At 35.7% G+C, this 18,608-nt stretch overlaps 1 non-coding gene across 1 annotated transcript; it reads right to left on the reverse strand.

Annotated features, from left to right (window-relative positions):
- Nucleotides 1–13,147: 13,147 nt before the first annotated feature.
- TRNAS-GCU (transfer RNA serine (anticodon GCU)) lies at nt 13,148–13,229 on the reverse strand. The gene has a single exon. It is a non-coding gene; the product is annotated as a tRNA-Ser (tRNA).
- Between the last annotated feature and the right edge of the window lie 5,379 nt (nt 13,230–18,608).

Raw genomic sequence — 18,608 nt, forward strand, 5'->3', positions numbered from 1 at the left:
TTGATTGTGACGTGGTTTGAGATGCATTTTCACGACGTTGCAATTCTATAAAAATAAATGATAATAATAAAAGCGGTTTAAAACTTAATAAAAGCACGTAAGTCATAATATGTATTTAAATCAGATATCTAGCCATTATAACAATTTAAGCGACCGTGCTAGAACCACGGGATTCGAGGGTGCCTAACACCTTCCCTCGGGTCAACAGAATTCCTTACTTAGAATTTCTGGTTCGCATACTTCATTTGGAAAAGTCGAAAATTTCCTCGATTTGGGATTCAAGATAAAACCGGTGACTTGGGACACCAAAAGCCAAACCTTTCCCAAGTGGCGACTCTGAATTAAATAAATAATCTCATTTCGAATATTGTCACTTAAATTGGAAAAACTCCCCTCGCGCATTTAACCCTTCGGGGGGGCTACTTACATGAGGGCCATGACTGCCATTTTCCATGACATGATGCACCAGGAAATAGAGGTGTACGTGGATGACGTGATAGTCAAGTCCAGGACGCAGGATAATCACATCCAAGACTTGAGGAAATTCTTCGAGAGGCTAAGGAAGTATGACTTGAAGCTAAACCCAGCCAAATGTGCTTTCGGAGTTCCGTCGGGCAAACTTTTGGGCTTCATCGTAAGCAGGAGAGGTATCGAGCTAGATCCAACTAAGATAAAATCCATCAGAGATCTGCCTCCCCCAAGAACAAAGAAAGACGTGATGAGTCTTTTGGGCAGGTTGAACTACATCAGTCGGTTTATTGCCCAGCTGACAAGCACGTGTGAGCCCATATTCAAGCTGTTAAGGAAAGATGCGGCGATCAAATGGACACCTGAGTGTCAAGAAGCCTTTGATAAAGTCAAAGAATACCTTTCGAATCCCCCAGTCTTGGTCCCTCCAGAACCAGGGAGGCCACTTTTCTTGTATCTGACAGTCTTGGAGAACTCTTTCGGTTGCGTCCTCGGGCAACACGACGTAACCGGAAAGAAGGAGCAAGCAATCTACTACTTGAGCAAGAAATTCACCGGCTACGAGGCCAAATACACTCTGCTGGAAAGGACATGCTGCGCTCTCACATGGGTTGCACAAAAGCTGAGACATTATCTCCAAGCCCACACTACGTTCCTCATAAGCAGGTTGGATCCTTTGAAGTATATATTTCAGAAACCAATGCCTACTGGGAGACTGGCTAAATGGCAAATTTTGCTTACGGAATTCGACATAGTTTATGTCACTCGCACGGCAATGAAAGCCCAGGCGTTGGCAGATCATTTGGCCGAAAATCCGGTCGATGAGGAATACCAGCCATTGGATACCTACTTTCCAGATGAAGAGGTAAACACCGTAGAAGTGATCTCGGAGGAAGCTCGTGTTTGGAAGATGTTCTTTGACGGAGCCGTGAACGCCAAGGGTGTAGGGATTGGGGCAATTTTGATCTCGCCTTCCGGTCAGCATTATCCCGCCACAGCTAGACTTCGTTTCTTTTGCACAAATAATACAGCTGAGTATGAAGCCTGCATTATGGGCATGCATATGGCAATCGATCAGGATGTCGAAGACTTACTGATTATGGGAGACTCTGACCTGATCATCCGGCAAGCTCAAGGCGAATGGGAAACTCGGGATGTCAAACTTATCCCATACCGACAACATGTGGAGGACCTCAGCAAGCGCTTTACATCAATAGAATTCAGGTACATTCCGAGGTGTCACAATGAACTGGCAGATGCACTTGCTACTTTGGCTTCAATGCTACCCTACCCGGGCAACGCCCACGTCGATCCTTTGGAAATCCAAATCAAGGAAAGACACGGTTACTGCAGTGTAATCGAGGCGGGATCAAATACGCAGCCTTGGTACCATGATATCAGGAAATTCCTGAAGACGCAAGAATACCCCGAGCATGCTACTGGAGATCAGAAGAGGACCATTAGGCGACATGCAAGTGGTTTCTTTCTAAGCGGTGAATTGTTATATAAGAGGACCCCGGACCTCAATCTCCTAAGATGTGTCGATATCGAGGAATCGAGAAAGATCATGCACGAAGTACACGCAGGTGTGTGCGGACCTCACATGAACGGGTATGTCTTAGCGAAGAAAATCCTCCGAGCAGGTTATTACTGGATGACCATGGAAAAAGATTGCTTTAGCTTTGTCCGGAAGTGTCATCAGTGTCAGGTGCACGGTGATTTGATTCATGCACCTCCCACGAAGTTGCATCCCATGTCCGCACCTTGGCCATTTGTCGCATGGGGCATGGACGTCATTGGACCAATCGAACCGAAGGCTTCGAATGGACACAGGTTTATACTAGTAGCCATCGATTACTTCACAAAATGGGTAGAAGTTGTCACTCTCAAGTCGGTCACTAAGAAAGCTGTGGTGGATTTTGTACACTCAAATCTTATCTGTCGCTTCGGTATTCCTGCGACTATCATTACAGATAATGCAGCAAACTTGAACAGTCACTTGATGGGAGATGTATGCGAGCAATTCAAGATAACGCATAGGAATTCCACTCCTTATCGGCCAAAAGCCAATGGTGCTGTGGAAGCGGCAAACAAAAACATCAAGAAGATTTTGAGGAAAACGATCCAAAGTTCCCGACAGTGGCATGAGCAGTTACCTTTTGCATTATTGGGGTACCGCACTACGGTACGCACATCGGTGGGAGCGACTCCTTATCTTTTGGTTTATGGGACCGAGGCTGTAATACCGGCAGAGGTAGAAATTCCTTCGCTTCGAATCATTGTCGAAGCAGAAATCGAGGACAGCGAGTGGGTCAAGACTCGGTTAGAGCAATTGACGTTGATTGATGAAAAGCGAATGGCCGCAGTTTGTCACGGACAGTTATACCAACGAAGGATGGCCCGTGCTTACAACAAGAAAGTCCGACCCCGGAATTTCGAAGTAGGTCAGCTGGTACTGAGGCGTATTCTGCCGCATCATGAAGAAGCAAAAGGAAAGTTTGCCCCAAATTGGAAAGGCCCATACATCGTAAGGAAGATATTGCCGAGAGGAGCACTGTATTTGGGTGATATCGAAGGAAATGACCCCGACACAGCAGTAAATGCAGATGCAGTCAAGAGATACTACGTCTAGATCATACTCCAAGTGGTCCTGACACATTTTAAAATGGCGAAGGTTTTATCCCCCACTACTCCCAAACACTACCCAATCCTCTCTACAAAAAGAAAAGAAAAAAGAAGAAAAAAAAACAAAAAAAAAACAAAAAAAAAAGGAAAACAAAAAACAAAATTTGATTGAGGCCTGAACTACGTTTGACTTGATTCCGAAAGGATACGTAGGCAGCCTCTCCCTGAGGTTCGGTCACACCAACAATAAAATCCCATCCACCCTGAAATTGAAACCGGGGCACGTCGAGCAGTTGAGAAGTTAGTATCGTCTACCTCTTTTTACCAAGCACAAGCTTTCAAATCAGTTGCCAAATATGGTGGGGAACCAATAAGCGTCGCAAATGGAGACCAGCACACTCTGAATTGAGAGAGATAAAATGAGAGAGTCTCGTCGGTGAAAACCTTCGGGCACCACGAGGCGACGGGAGTAGAGGAGCCAAAATGAGAGAGCTTGTTTAGTAAAAACTCGCAAAGAGTGCTATCAAGCGATGACAGGAAGAGAAATGAGAGAGGTCAGCCAGCGAAAACCCGCAAAGGGCGTTGTTGGCCGAAAAAGAATGACTCTACCCCAAGGAAGTCTCGGCAGAGTTTCCGCCGGTTTGGAATCACAGATCCGTTCTGGTTCAGGGAAACGCAAGTTCATGGAAGATCAGGCGTCCAGTCCAAAGAGCATGTCATGTCATTTAAATCCAGCGTTATCTTCCTCAGATAAGTCTTTCTCGTCCCGAAAAGGACACTCCCTTCTTGAAATTTGTTTTCTCCTTTCTTTGCCTCTCTTCAAATTCCTTTTGTGTTTTAACCCCAAGTTCAGGATACACCGGAAAGGGCAGGTGGCAGGTTTGTTTGCACGGAATCCCGTCTCATGAAAGAAAGCGCCTCATTTCGTTGGTACGATTGCCCAAGCCAGACGGATCATCACGTTTGATGGTGTTTAAAGAGGAAAGAGAGAAATCTTCCCCAGCAAGTCTGCCTTCGGACAAATCCCCACAGAGTCTCCCCTGTACAAATCCCCATAGAGTCTCTTCTTTTGAACAATCTCCCACAGAGTCTCCCCAATATAAAAAAAAAATGGAATCTCCCCAGCACATCCCAGCGAGTCCCTTTGTAAAAATTCCCCAGCAAGCTTACCCCAACAAATCCTAGAAAGCCCGCTTTGAAATAAATCCCCAGCATTCCCCATTGAACAAAATCCACACAAAGAATCCACTTTGTAAATATTCCCCACAGAGCTTCCTTTTTGTACAAATTCCCACAAAATACCTCCAATAAAATCCCCGTTGAGAACCTCCAAGCAAAACGGGACACAAAAAAAAGAAAAAAAAAAAAAAAAAAAAGAAAAAAAGAGCCTTACGAAGCAAGTCATCACAGAATCCGGAAATACAAACCTGAGCAGTCTAAAGGTTTCGCCATTCGAATCAAATCAATGGCGGGACTTCGCAACAGAAATAGAGACGCAACAAAGCAATTGGGAACGATCAAGGTCACCGAACCGACCATCATTTCCGAACTAACAATTGTTCTTTGTCTGAAAAGTTGAAACAGGTATAATCCAAGACAACCGTGCAAGGAGCAGGTGTCGCCCAAAGAAGAAGGTACACGGGTACAAGAAACATTTTGGCAATAAGGAATTCACTCAAAAGGTAAGTTCCCGTAAAACTCCCTTTTATCTTCTATTAAAACAAGAAAACTCAAAAAATAGATCATGTAGTATTCTCGAACTTTATCCCCAGCCGATCAGCATTAGGGTTTTAAACCCTAAACTGAATTTTCCTTTTAGTCAGCATTAGGGTTTTAAACCCTAAATTGAACTTTTTCCTTTCAGCCAGCATTAGGGTTTTAAACCCTAAATTGAGATTTTCCATGCAATCAGCATTAGGGTTTTAAACCCTAAACTGAATTTTCCTTTTAGTCAGCATTAGGGTTTTAAACCCTAAACTGAACTTTTTCCTTTCAGCCAGCATTAGGGTTTTAAACCCTAAACTGAGCTTTTCCATGCAATCAGCATTAGGGTTTTAAACCCTAAACTGAATTTTCCTTTTAGTCGGCATTAGGGTTTTAAACCCTAAACTGAACTTTTTCCTTTCAGCCAGCATTAGGGTTTTAAACCCTAAACTGAGCTTTTCCATGCAATCAGCATTAGGGTTTTAAACCCTAAACTGAATTTTCTTTTTAGTCAGCATTAGGGTTTTAAACCCTAAACTGAACTTTTTCCTTTCAGCCAGCATTAGGGTTTTAAACCCTAAACTGAGCTTTTCCATGCAATCAGCATTAGGGTTTTAAACCCTAAACTGAATTTTCCTTTTAGTCAGCATTAGGGTTTTAAACCCTAAACTGAACTTTTTCCTTTCAGCCAGCATTAGGGTTTTAAACCCTAAACTGAGCTTTTCCATGCAATCAGCATTAGGGTTTTAAACCCTAAACTGAATTTTCCTTTTAGTCAGCATTAGGGTTTTAAACCCTAAACTGAACTTTTTCCATTCAGCCAGCATTAGGGTTTTAAACCCTAAACTGAGCTTTTCCATGCAATCAGCATTAGGGTTTTAAACCCTAAACTGAACTTTTTCCTTTCAGCCAGCATTAGGGTTTTAAACCCTAAACTGAGCTTTTCCATGCAATCAGCATTAGGGTTTTAAACCCTAAACTGAACTTTTTCCATTCAGCCAGCATTAGGGTTTTAAACCCTGAACTGAGCTTTTCCCTGCAATCAGCATTAGGGTTTTAAACCCTAAACTGAATTTTTCCTTTAGTCAGCATTAGGGTTTTAAATCCTAAACTGAACTTTTTCCTTTCAGCCAGCATTAGGGTTTTAAACCCTAAACTGAGCTTTTCCATGCAGCCAGCATTAGGGTTTTAAACCCTAAACTGAGCTTTTCCTTTTAGTCAGCATTAGGGTTTTAAATCCTAAACTGAACTTTTTCCTTTCAGCCAGCATTAGGGTTTTAAACCCTAAACTGAGCTTTTCCATGCAGCCAGCATTAGGGTTTTAAACCCTAAACTGAGCTTTTCCTTTTAGTCAGCATTAGGGTTTTAAACCCTAAACTGAACTTTTTCCTTTCAGCCAGCATTAGGGTTTTAAACCCTAAACTGAGCTTTTCCATGCAATCAGCATTAGGGTTTTAAACCCTAAACTGAATTTTTCTTTTAGTCAGCATTAGGGTTTTAAACCCTAAACAGAACTTTTTCCTTTTAGCCAGCATTAGGGTTTTAAACCCTAAACTGAGCTTTTCCTTTTAGTCAGCATTAGGGTTTTAAACCCTAAACTGAATTTTTCCTTTAGTCAGCATTAGGGTTTTAAACCCTAAACTGAATTTTTCCTTCGTTCGGCGTTAGGGTTTTAAACGCTAAACTGAACCTTTCCCCAGCTAGTCGGTATTAGGGCTCCAACCTTGAACTGAGCATGCATATCTTCTTTCATCAATTTTATGAACTTCCTGGCGAATAATTAACGAAATTTTCCTAGTGAAACTGGGGCAGAAAATTTCGTTCGTTTGTTTTCTCCCGCAGGTCTAACCTCGACCCATATGGATCGAAATGACCCCACGAGATGAGTCCCAGTTCGAAATCAACGAAGAAAAAGAAGAAAAAGAGAGAAGATGTCCCGAGCTATCGGAGTAAATGGAAAGCAAATTGACTCCAACATTTGGTTAAGGTCCTGAACCCTGCCAATCGCGTCTCACTCAGTATCCCATAGGTTAAACAAGTCGCCGCAACTCGCAAGCATCAAGATTCAGATCGGAGTCTACAAGCAGAATCAGCTAAGACCCAAGATCAAGTCGTAAAAGAATCATAGATAGGAATCTTGTAACTAGCAGTTGACATGCATATAAGTAGTTAGTTCAGTTTCCAATTTTCGTTTGGTTGTAATAAGGCGGTCAGTGACGCAGTAGTGACAACAGCAACAGCAGTAGCAGCAAGCATTGCAATCCCATGGTAGTCCCAGCTACCAAAACTTCTCGAACTACATTGACCTGATTCCTGTTTAGCCCAGGATATGTAGGAAATCTTTGAAGCAAGATTCGGTCAGATCTTTCAAAAACATGCTTCATACGGAGTGGTCCATAGGCAAAAATCGCTCATACACGCTCACTTTATCTTTGCACGAAAACTCTTCGTGTTTCCGAACAAAGAGGGGCAGCTGTGAGCACGTGATTTTTGTTTTGCGCGACAGTCGCTCCAAAAGAATAAAAATTGGTCCTGCTGTACAATTTTGGATTTCTGTACGACACTTTGTTAATTTATTTGTGACTTTTACCATTTTTATTTATTTATTTAAAACAAAATACAAAATGTGTGGGTCATGCATAATCTGAACCGTAACATGGTTGGTAAATAGAAAAGCATAAACAGGCATCTTTGTCCGTGATTTTGTTTTGTTTAATTTTACCTGTTTTGAATTATTTTAATGTGTGTGCAAATAATTGTATTAGGTGTTTATTTTAATTTGATTTTACTTAGTTTTGTATTTTATAATAAAAGAAAAAGAAAAAAAAGTAAAAAAGAAAAAAAAAGGCCCTTCCCTTCCGGACTTGGGCCAATTTGTTAAAATTGGCCCAAACAAACAATGCACAAACCAGGCCTGCCCGGTCCAGTCCAACCTAATACCCAGGGTGTCCAAACGACGTCGTATTGATCCAGGTTGATCTGGGCCGTTGATCTCAAATTGATCAACGGCCAAGATCACACCTCCCCATAACCCACTAATGGCCCCGACCCGTTTTCACCCGGACCAACCCAAACCCTTTACCCTCAAAACGACACCGTTCCACTTAAGCCCTCAGATCCAGACCGTAGATCTAGATTGATCTAACGGTTGAGATCCGCCCACCCACTAACTATATAAACCCTTTACCATACCCTGCCCCCCTAGCCAACACCCCTGCCTTCGTCTTCACCAAACCCGTCCCCTTCAAACCCTAGCCGCCCCTGTACCCTTCACCATGAAAGCCGGCAGCACGGACGCCGGTGACCTCGCCCTTAACACCATAGAACTCCCGTGCCATCCTGAACCCAAATCTACCAACCACACACCTCGAATCCTATCCCACCTTCTCGAATCTTCATTTGAAGATTTGAGTCGGAACCTAATCTACACCGATCTGCCCTAAATTCATACCAGACACTCCCCAGACCCCCTCGTGACCAAACCATACTTGGTTTGGTCCGAATCTGACCAGGGAAGCTTGAATCCCATATCTGAGTTTTGGAACTTTGTAGTTCTTCGTCACTGGTTCAACTGAAGAGATTAAGGTCTAATGGACTTTAATCAAAGTGTTTCTCATCTGAGAAACACTTCGATTAAAGTCCGTTCAGCCTTAAGAAAGGCATGACCGAGTCCGAGTTAAGGTTTTGATCTTTTACGGTTTAAGGTGAGTTCTTTCTTTTCTTATTTGTTTTGGTTCATTTGTTTGTTGTAAGGGTCTGTTCATGTTCTGTTTGTGTCCTTGACTTTTATCAACTGTGCCTTGACCACTTTGCCTGAACTTCTGTTGTTTGATTAAGCCCTTCCATTTGTTCTGATAATGTGTATGAAAGTGTTGTGCAATTAGCTGATTTTCAATTTGGACTGACTAGTTGACTCCTCGGGTGTAATTCTGTTTAGTCAGTATAATTCGAATCATGCATCGATACTGTTTAAATGTCTGATTTTTGGCTAGGATTGTGTATGTTAATGCTAATATAGTCGAGTCGACATACATCGTCAATTAGTTTCAGCTGTCCGAACAATAACAAATCGACTTACTTCTGCTAAGCATTTGTTGAATCAATTTAGAACCAGTTTTGTTTACTTATAGCTGTTGATTTGGATCAGTAATGTAAAAGGGATATTTGGTTTAAATTCTGAATTGGAGGGCATGTGCACTCGTGCACAGCATGTGCATTGGTGCACCTCATGTGCTTTGTGCACAACCTGTGGCCTGCATTAAAGGTCTTTGTTAAGTTAAATAATTTGACAGCATATGCTGTCAGATACATTCTGCTGCCCATACTCTACTTTAACCTCAAAAAATAATAAACATTACTTAAAGTGAGTCTGTCAGGGAATATCATGGGTTTTGTTAATACTTAATTAGCTAAAGTTGGAACTGAAAATGGAAGGCACATGGGAGGGGTATGGGGATATTCTAAACAGGCTGCTAAAAGGGGTAGTATTAAGGCTTATAAATAGAGGGAGGACATCTGATAGAGGGAGATAGAGAGAGATATACACACGGACCCTAAGAGCTGGAAAAAAAACACAGAGAGAGAGGGAAGCACATTGTGAGGAGTTTTTGAAAGAGAGAGCTTGAAATACACACAAATAGATGCAGACCTGAAGAAGCAGAGGGGAGGATTAGAGGCTAAAAAAAACACATAGAGACATATACAGAATTAGGGGGAGATACAGAATTAGAGGTTAGAGAACCCTGAAGATTTAGAGGAAAGAAATACACACACTGTGAGGATAGAAGAGAGAGCTGATAGAGATACACAGACAGAGCATACAGAGATAGGGAGAGACACTGAGAGGGAACATCTGAGAGTTCAAATTTTGGAAACAGAAAACTGGAAAAGAATTTTTTGTCTGATAACTCAGACAGACAAAACTAGAAGTTACTTCCTTTCCTTTTGTTTGATTTCACTAAATCTGGACCTGTTTTGTGCAACACTGATTTCTCCCAACTGAGTCTGCTTGGTTGTTGCTTGTTCTACTCGAGAGTTTGGTCTAGTTGGGGTGTTGATCTCACTCCAATTGTTTTGTGAGTTGTGGCTGCTACTCTTCTGTTTCCTGCTGCTGCTGCTATCCTGTCCTGCTGCTACTGTTAATTCTGTTTCTTGCTGCTGCTGATTCCCCCATCTTCTTCCTCTTCTCCTTTGCATTTTTCAGTATTTCCAGGTACACATCTCAAGTCTCACATTGGTGTAGCTGATTGTAACATTGAAAAGCATGAATAGAAAGATTTGAAGGAGTTACAATCGCCTGTTATTTACTGACTGCCTTTTCATAAATGTTGTTAAGTTGTGTAAATTTCAGTTTATAGCTAATAGAGAATACATTAGTAAGTCTGTACTTAAGTAAAGTTTATGTTAATCTGAAACTGCAATATTTGATTCGTTTAGTAGCATACAGGATATAAATACAATCCATGGAATGTGATACTATTTATACAATTGTTAAACTTAAATTCATTTTTTTAGCATGCTTGAATAGGTAGGGGCAAATGGCTGTTAAATTTAGCCAAATATAATACAGTTTTGAATCATCCAGTTTCGATTCCTTTAGGCAGTTTATAGGACTAGTTTTGAACATCATCAGCTATATCTTTAAATAAGAAACTCCCTTAATCCTGTTTAAGCAATTTGGTTTGAATTCGACTTAAGGATGTTGTTCGGATTTAAGTATTGCATTTCATCAATCTCATATGTAATCTCTTTGTTCGACCAAAGCATTTTCGTAAGGCATGACGTCTTTTCACTTTATAAGTAATTAATCAGAAATTGATAGGAGTCTGGTTTAGGCCAAAGTATATACTTCAATTAGCATACATTTTTCTTTCTTCTATCTCTGGAAATAAAAATAATAGAAATGTAGTCATTGTAGGATACCCTTCTAAAATAATGAGACGAGCCTCGCCAAATAAAAATGCAAATTGCGGGGCCCTCGACAACTAATCATAATATTTAGAATTCGGGCTAGGCCGTTTAGTGAATCTCATGGCCTTCTCAAAAATAATAACGCGTTAGACTCTTTAGGCGCGGCTTAATTAAATTACATTCTTAAATTCGGGTGCACATTTATGTGACCCAAATTCAAATCTCAACGGAGTCGAAATGTGTTAACAACTACGGGTGCATTGATTGTGACGTGGTTCGAGATGCATTTTCACGACGTTGCAATTCTATAAAAATAAATGATAATAATAAAAGCGGTTTAAACTTAATAAAAGCACATAAGTCACAACATGTATTTAAATCAGATATTTAGCCATTATAACAATTTAAGCGACCGTGCTAGAACCACGGGATTCGAGGGTGCCTAACACCTTCCCTCGGGTCAACAGAATTCCTTACTTAGAATTTCTGGTTCGCAGACTTCATTTGGAAAGTCGAAAATTTCCTCGATTTGGGATTCAAGATAAACCGGTGACTTGGGACACCAAAAGCCAAACCTTTCCCAAGTGGCGACTCTGAATTAAATAAATAATCCCATTTCGAATATTGTCACTTAAATTGGAAAACTCCACCCGCGCATCTTACCCTTCGGGGCCGGGCGCGCAAAAAGGAGGTGTGACAATAAGCACTTTTTGGCTTATCTACGCGTTTGACAAAATTAAAAGTGCTTATAAGCCAAAAATAAGCCATAAGCTGGTCTCCCCCAGCTTATCAAATTTCAGCTTATAAGCACTTTAGATTTGACCAAGATATTTACTATTCTATCCCTAAAATACTTCTTTTTAAAATAAAACACTTCATATACCCAGTTCTTCAGCTACTTATTATTAATTTCAGCATTTTTATTCAAACACGTAACTGCTTATTATTTAAATAAGCTTCAGCACTTAAAATTATTTTTCAGCACCTAATGCTTATCAACTATTCTAAATCAGCTAAGCCAAACGGGCTCTATATTTGACCTGGGCCCTTTCTTGTGTTGATTTCTGACCAAATATAAAAGAGAAATTTCATAAAGCACTATCTTTTAGTAGTAATTAGCCATCTATAGATACCATTTGCTATATTACTGATTATAGATACCTTTTATGTGGTTATAAGATGTATTTGATGTATTTAAACTATTGTATTCATGAATACAGTAGCAAAAATAGACATGAATCAGGGAAGTCCAGCTAATCAGTTGTTGTATTCGAGTGTATTCGACTGTATTCATGGAGTGAAACATGGGACTACAACTGGACAGATTATTGTATTCGACTGTATTCACGGCGTGAAATAAGGGATTACACTATTTTTAAAACAGAAAGTGAATCAATTAACACAATAGACTCCTAATATAACTCAACAAACTCAATTATAACATACAAAATTTGTAGTTTCAGTTATAAAAAAGATTCTCAACCAAAAAATACCCCAAAAACATAGCAATATTCAGAGAAATTATATAATACATCTGAATACATAAATTATATTAATTAAAAAAAACTTATGAATACATTCATGACATATAGTGAATACGATGAAATACATAGAATACAACAGGATACATTGATATACAATGAAAAAAAAGACAAAGAATACAATAAAATACATGAAATACAGAGACAAGTATGGATGGTCGATTAGAGGCCGGTGCAGAGCTCGAGTCCAGTGGTTTATTCAGGAAGGCATGGACGTTAAATCGAATGGACTGCCTGAAAACACTGTGAATTTTTGCGACGACAAATGTTACGGTGGCGAATGGGGCTGATGAATTGGGAAGCAGTGAGATTGAAAGGAGCATCATGCATTTGAAAATGGATAATTCGGACAAAGAGATGATTTGAGAGGAAGTGACAGAAGCACCAGCGGTGGGAGGGTTACACTCGAAGTCCACAACAATTGGGTCTTGAAGATTAAGATTAAGAGAAATTATAGCAACAAATGAGAACAATCGAGCAAAAATTAGGGTTTATGCTGAGATTGGGGAAGAAGGAAGCGGTGTGGGTGAGAGTTTCTCTGATTTTGGGCGAGTTTACGGTGAATGGGAAAGAGAATAGAGTGTATCAAAATAAGAGAGAGAAAGAACGTGTATTGTGGCTTAAGTGTAGGAGATAACCAAAATTAGAAATTTTACTATAAACGATAAAAGGTATCTATAGAATATAATTTATTTAAATGATATTTATTTAATATAAATAAGGTGTTAACCTTTGCTATATGATGTAAAAATTCCAATATAAAAAGCAGAGGTTATATAAAGTTCACCAAAGATTATAAAAAGGAATAGCTGGGCACTTTCTCACGTGGCAGAAAGTTACTCCAAATTGTTGATCAGTAAAAGTTGACGACAGAAAAAGATGACGACAGAAAAAGAAACCGTCGCCTGAGAGATTCGAACTCTCGCGGGGAAACCCCATGTACTTAGCAGGCACACGCCTTAACCACTCGGCCAAAGCGACTTGTTGAAACAAACTGTAGTTATCTTTTTAAAGTAGAATAATACGTATTTCATTAATTCTTCTATCCACCTTTTTAATACTTTATGTTAATTACTTATTATGCTGCTATAATAATAAATTGGGATAAGCCAGTAATTATTGCTGTATGCTGCTATAATAATGTACTGTAACACGCTAAATTTCGGTCTAGAAAGTAGGCAATATATACCAACTTTCTTCTTTTTTTTTGTTTTTCATCCGGTGTCCGGTACCATATTGGGGCCCGACTAAATCTGAATTCGCGCCGGGAAGTCTCACATTGGGGGGTAAAGCATTCCCTAACAAAGGCGATTCCATACCCAGGGACTCGAACCCGAAACCTCTAGTTAATGATGAATGAGTATTTACCACTCCACCACAACCCTTGTTGGTCCCAACTTTCAATATGTAGAAAATAGGGTTACTTGACCTATTTGGACCAAATTCAAACTGTAATACAGTCAAATTTTCCTATAAAGATCATCCTTTAAAACAACACTTCACTATAACGGTTAAATTTTCTTTGAAAGCAATTTTTCATGTTATATTATAATATATTTTTTCTATAACATCACTTCACAATAGTAGTAAAAATATATCGAAACAAACGAGACAGTTATAGAAAGGTTTTAACTGTAAATGAAAGTCATAGAACAGGTTCAACGCCATGAAAAAGGGTTCCCCTGCACAAATTCTCCACCACCTATTGTGATGAACACCTAGTCTTTTTCTTGCTTTATTGGCAAAATTGTTCTAAGAATATTATCATGTTATAGCATCAAGTAAAATTGAGTTCTTAATTATTGTAACCAAAAAATTCCTCGTCTCAACTTGACACTACCAAATTTATTTATGCTTATTGGTTCCTTAGGCAATATACCATTTACTTCTTGGAATATTTCTTCCTCTTTTGGAAGTATATAACTATATATAAATATGTGGAATCAAAAGGGTATCTAATATTTAACTGTTCTTTACCAAATATGATGTTGATACCAAAAAAAGAAGAATTACCGTTCTAACTTGGCTAATATCTTAATTTTTTTGTTTCTTTTAAACATAAAACTAGTATTAGTACCCGCGCAATGCGCGAACAAAAATCATGTCAAATTGTGATGTAGGCTGTTTGAATCATGTGCGAATAACCTTAAAATATAAACCTCTGAGATAAAAATAATATAACATTAGATATTAATTACGAAGAAGGATATGAAATTATTGTTTAAATCTCGTAGTAGACAACCTATTTTTTTAATATATATTTGTAGTAGCATAACCCTTATTTTTAGTACTTGCATTTCGTTTCGCTGTCAATATTAAAGAATACTAAACATGTCATGTTATGATTTGTCTTGTTTGAGCATATTAAATAATATTATTTTAATAAAATTCTTACTACCACTTTGTTTTTATTTGAAAGTCAAATATGTCTTATTTATCACATCATTTTTATGCAAATTATTTTTTGGTTATTTTCTTATAGTTATTGTATTATTTATTATTTAATATTATTATACTATTACATAATTTTTTATTAGCTTAATAATTAAATTAATGTATTGCTTATTATCCTTTAATAGTCTTTAATAAATATAAATATTTTATTCTTGAAATTTGATATAATTTTACGTTTGTAACCTCTTATTTCGGAATTTTTTAATCATTTAAATTTAAAGTAATATTTTAAACTATAATTTAATTATTTTGTTTTTAAATTAATTTAAAGTATAAGTATCCTCACACTGCCTCTATTTTTTATTCATTCTCTTCCCTACTACAATATTTTAATTAGTTTTTATATTAATGTTTCACCTATAACAAAAATAATATCATATTTTATTTTAAATTATAACTTTGAATTAATTTATTTGATTATTATATTCCAAGTGTATTGAGTTCTCTTAGTAATTATTTTTGTATTAAATGCAGTTAAATTTTCTTTCTTTTTTATCGTTAAGATGCAAATTTAATTTTTAATTTTATTAGTAAAATTACCTATATTAGAATTTTATTTTGTATTTTTAAAATTTTATTTTAATCATAAAAAATATTTCTTAATTATTTTGAACCTATTATATCTGAATGTTGTAGCAATATTTTCAGTGTCATATTATTTCTTTATATAAATTTTCTTTATTTTTTAGTTTTAAGATACAAAATTAATTTTAAATTTTTATTAGTAAAATTACCTATATATAAATTTATTTTTTATTTTTAAATTTTTATTTTTTATTTTATTTTTCATAAATAAGACTTCAATTTTGTGGTATTATCTATAGTTTGAGCATTCTCATCATAGTTATAAGAACTTTCTAATCTCAAATAGTCTTTCCCTTTCATTTCGATTAGTACATTTTTAATAATTTAACGTAATTTTGCTATTTTTTAAACTGATATATAGTCTTATTACGTTTTGTGTGGCTTTTCATTAACTTGTAACTTTATTCAATATCATTATCAACTACTATTATTTAATATAATATAGATAAATATATAATTTTTTAATCATTAAATAAATATTTATTTTGATTTAAAAATATTGCTTGAAAATTTTAAATTATTTAAATTTTAATAATATTTTTAAGTATTGTATATTTAATTTATTTTATTTTCTAAACTTATGATTTATACATATCCTCATTATCTCTAATTTATTTTTATTATTCAATATTATTAGTTTTTGATTTTGTATATTAGACTTGAGTTACGTGGACTTACCCATATTATGACTTTTCTTATCACAATATAAAAGACTTTCTTATCTCAAATTTAAATTATTTTCACCCTTTTTCTCTATGATAAAAAATCTGAATTTATATTTTTTCTCTATTTAGTCTTTATTTTTTATATTATATTATTCAATTCCTAATATTAATACATTGTCATGTGAATTTTTATTAGCTTGTTTGAATTTAATATATATTTCTGTCACACTTATTCTAATATAATATAGATAAAAATTAAATAACTTTCCCATCTCAACTTCAAATATTTTTTTATCATTCTATTTTCTAAATTGGACCGCATTTTAAAAATTCATGTTATGCTTTCAAACTTAAACTAACTAAACTCAATTCAAATATTAATCATATAAAAATATTTTCTTAATTATTTGAACCCATTATATCTAAATAATATAGTAATATTTACGTATAAAATATTTGTTTGCCCGATTTATCAATATTAATATGACTTTATTATTCTTGTTATTAAAATATTTTTACTGATTCTTTAATTTTTTTTCTTACCTTATAAAAAATTTGTATACTTTATATAAGATCTTATTTTGCTGCTTGAATTTTTAAAATTTTTAAACTCAATAAATCTTTAATATCTTAAGTAAATTTTAGTTTATTTTATATTTTAACTTACTCCAAAATATAAATAATCATAAGTTATCTCAATTTACGTATCTCTATATTTTTTATTTTTTCTATTATATTTATTTAATTAATTTTTTACCTCTTTTATTTCTAGCTAATATAGAAGAAAAATCTATGAGTGGATCAATATATAGATACAAATATACATATAAATATAAATATAAATATAGATATATAGATTAGATTTGTCTAAGATCTATTTAGATTATGTATAGGATTCATTAAACTACTTCCATTAATTATGTTTCTATTTATAATTCCTAATTATTAATGTTGTCCTAAAACTGCCAAGTGGCTTCATTTTAGCTTGCCACTTGGCTTAACCACAATGCATACTACTCTCCTTTTAATATAATATAGATGAGAAATTCCAAAAAAGAATAACATCTATTATTGTCCCCCTCGATTCTTATAAATATCTAAAGGAATTAAAGGAAGAAAATTAGTGCATTTAGCAATCTTCCTTTTCAATAAAAAGTTAAAACAAATAAACGAGGAAACAAATTAAACCTATAATCTTTAGCCTTATCCATATTAAATCACTTCTAAATTAGCAAATGACAGAAAAGAAAATAACTCTATACTTAGCTCTTTAGGTTATATATTACCATTTTCACTATTCAAAAAATGAGCATATATACAAATCAAAGACTCCTAGTATTATTCTCATTGAAACACGCTTTAGTTGTAAAATATGAGTATGAATTTCATCCAACACAAAACCTTCTTCTTTTTCTTGTTTTTGGCATTCAACTTTACACAAAAAATAAATGGAGCCAAAGTTCACATTCATATAGTCAATGGTTTACCTACAAATTCTCCTACATTAACAATTCATTGTGCATCAGGAGATGATGATTTAGGGTATCATGACCTTCCTATATATGGGGATTTTAATTTCTCATTTCGTGAGAATATTTGGGGAAGAACTCTTTACTTTTGTCATTTTTGGTGTGGTTCAAAAGATAAAAGTTTTGTTGTGTTTTTTGATTCTGATGGGAGTACACCTTCTGGTCCATTTTATTATTTGGTTAAGGATGATGGATTTTATTTAGCTAGAAGGGATAATCCTGCTCCAGAAGACTATTCTATGTATCAGACTTGGTAAATGAATTTCCAATTTTCTTATTTCTGGGGAATTGTAAGCTTTGTTTTATAAAATCCTTCTTTGTTATGCATTGGTGTCAATTAGTATGACCATTCGTTCGTCATCATGAAATTAGTGTAATAAGAGTAGTGTCGTCCTACCTCTCTCTTGCGATATCCCTATATAATAACTATTCAACAACAAAAAAATATCAAGTTTTTCTCGGAACACATTTTTAAGGTATACTTTACCTTTCTCTAATAGTTTTTACATATAACAGCAATAACGATATTTATGCAGAATGCTCTTTATAAAATTACCCCCTCTATCACAGCCATATAAAATCTCTACGATTACTAATAATAATTGTAAAAATCTGCAAAAAATATTTTCCATTGAACAAGTTTTCATCTTGCATAATACATAGGATATGAAGATTTACACATGATATCTTTTTCATTAGAAAAGACGCCAAAGAATATTTAGATAGAAGATTCAACTGTTAAGCTCCTAGATTGCTCCAAACGAAAAGCTACCAGGTACTCTTATGCCGAAAGTTTTGATACAAATCTTCGCAAATTCAAGCATTATATCGCTAGAAAAAAAAATAGAATCTATGAAATAAGATACATTTACGAAGTTCTCCAGTCAATCTTGAAAGAATTTATTCTTTTAGTAGTTTTAAAATTTGTGCACTAGAGCTTAAATCTTTGTCTATAGCAGCCAAAAAATATTTAAACGTCAAATATTATTATAGGTATATAACAACAATTTACTATAAAAGTCAAAAAATATCGGAACAAATGATACTATCATAGAAAAGTTTGACTATAGTAAATTTTATGCGTTTTGACGCTTTGAAATAATCGAATCCCAAGGAAATTAATTTGG

This window comes from Nicotiana sylvestris, chromosome 5 (genome assembly GCF_000393655.2).
Source record: "Nicotiana sylvestris chromosome 5, ASM39365v2, whole genome shotgun sequence".
Taxonomy (NCBI): Eukaryota; Viridiplantae; Streptophyta; class Magnoliopsida; order Solanales; family Solanaceae; genus Nicotiana; species Nicotiana sylvestris.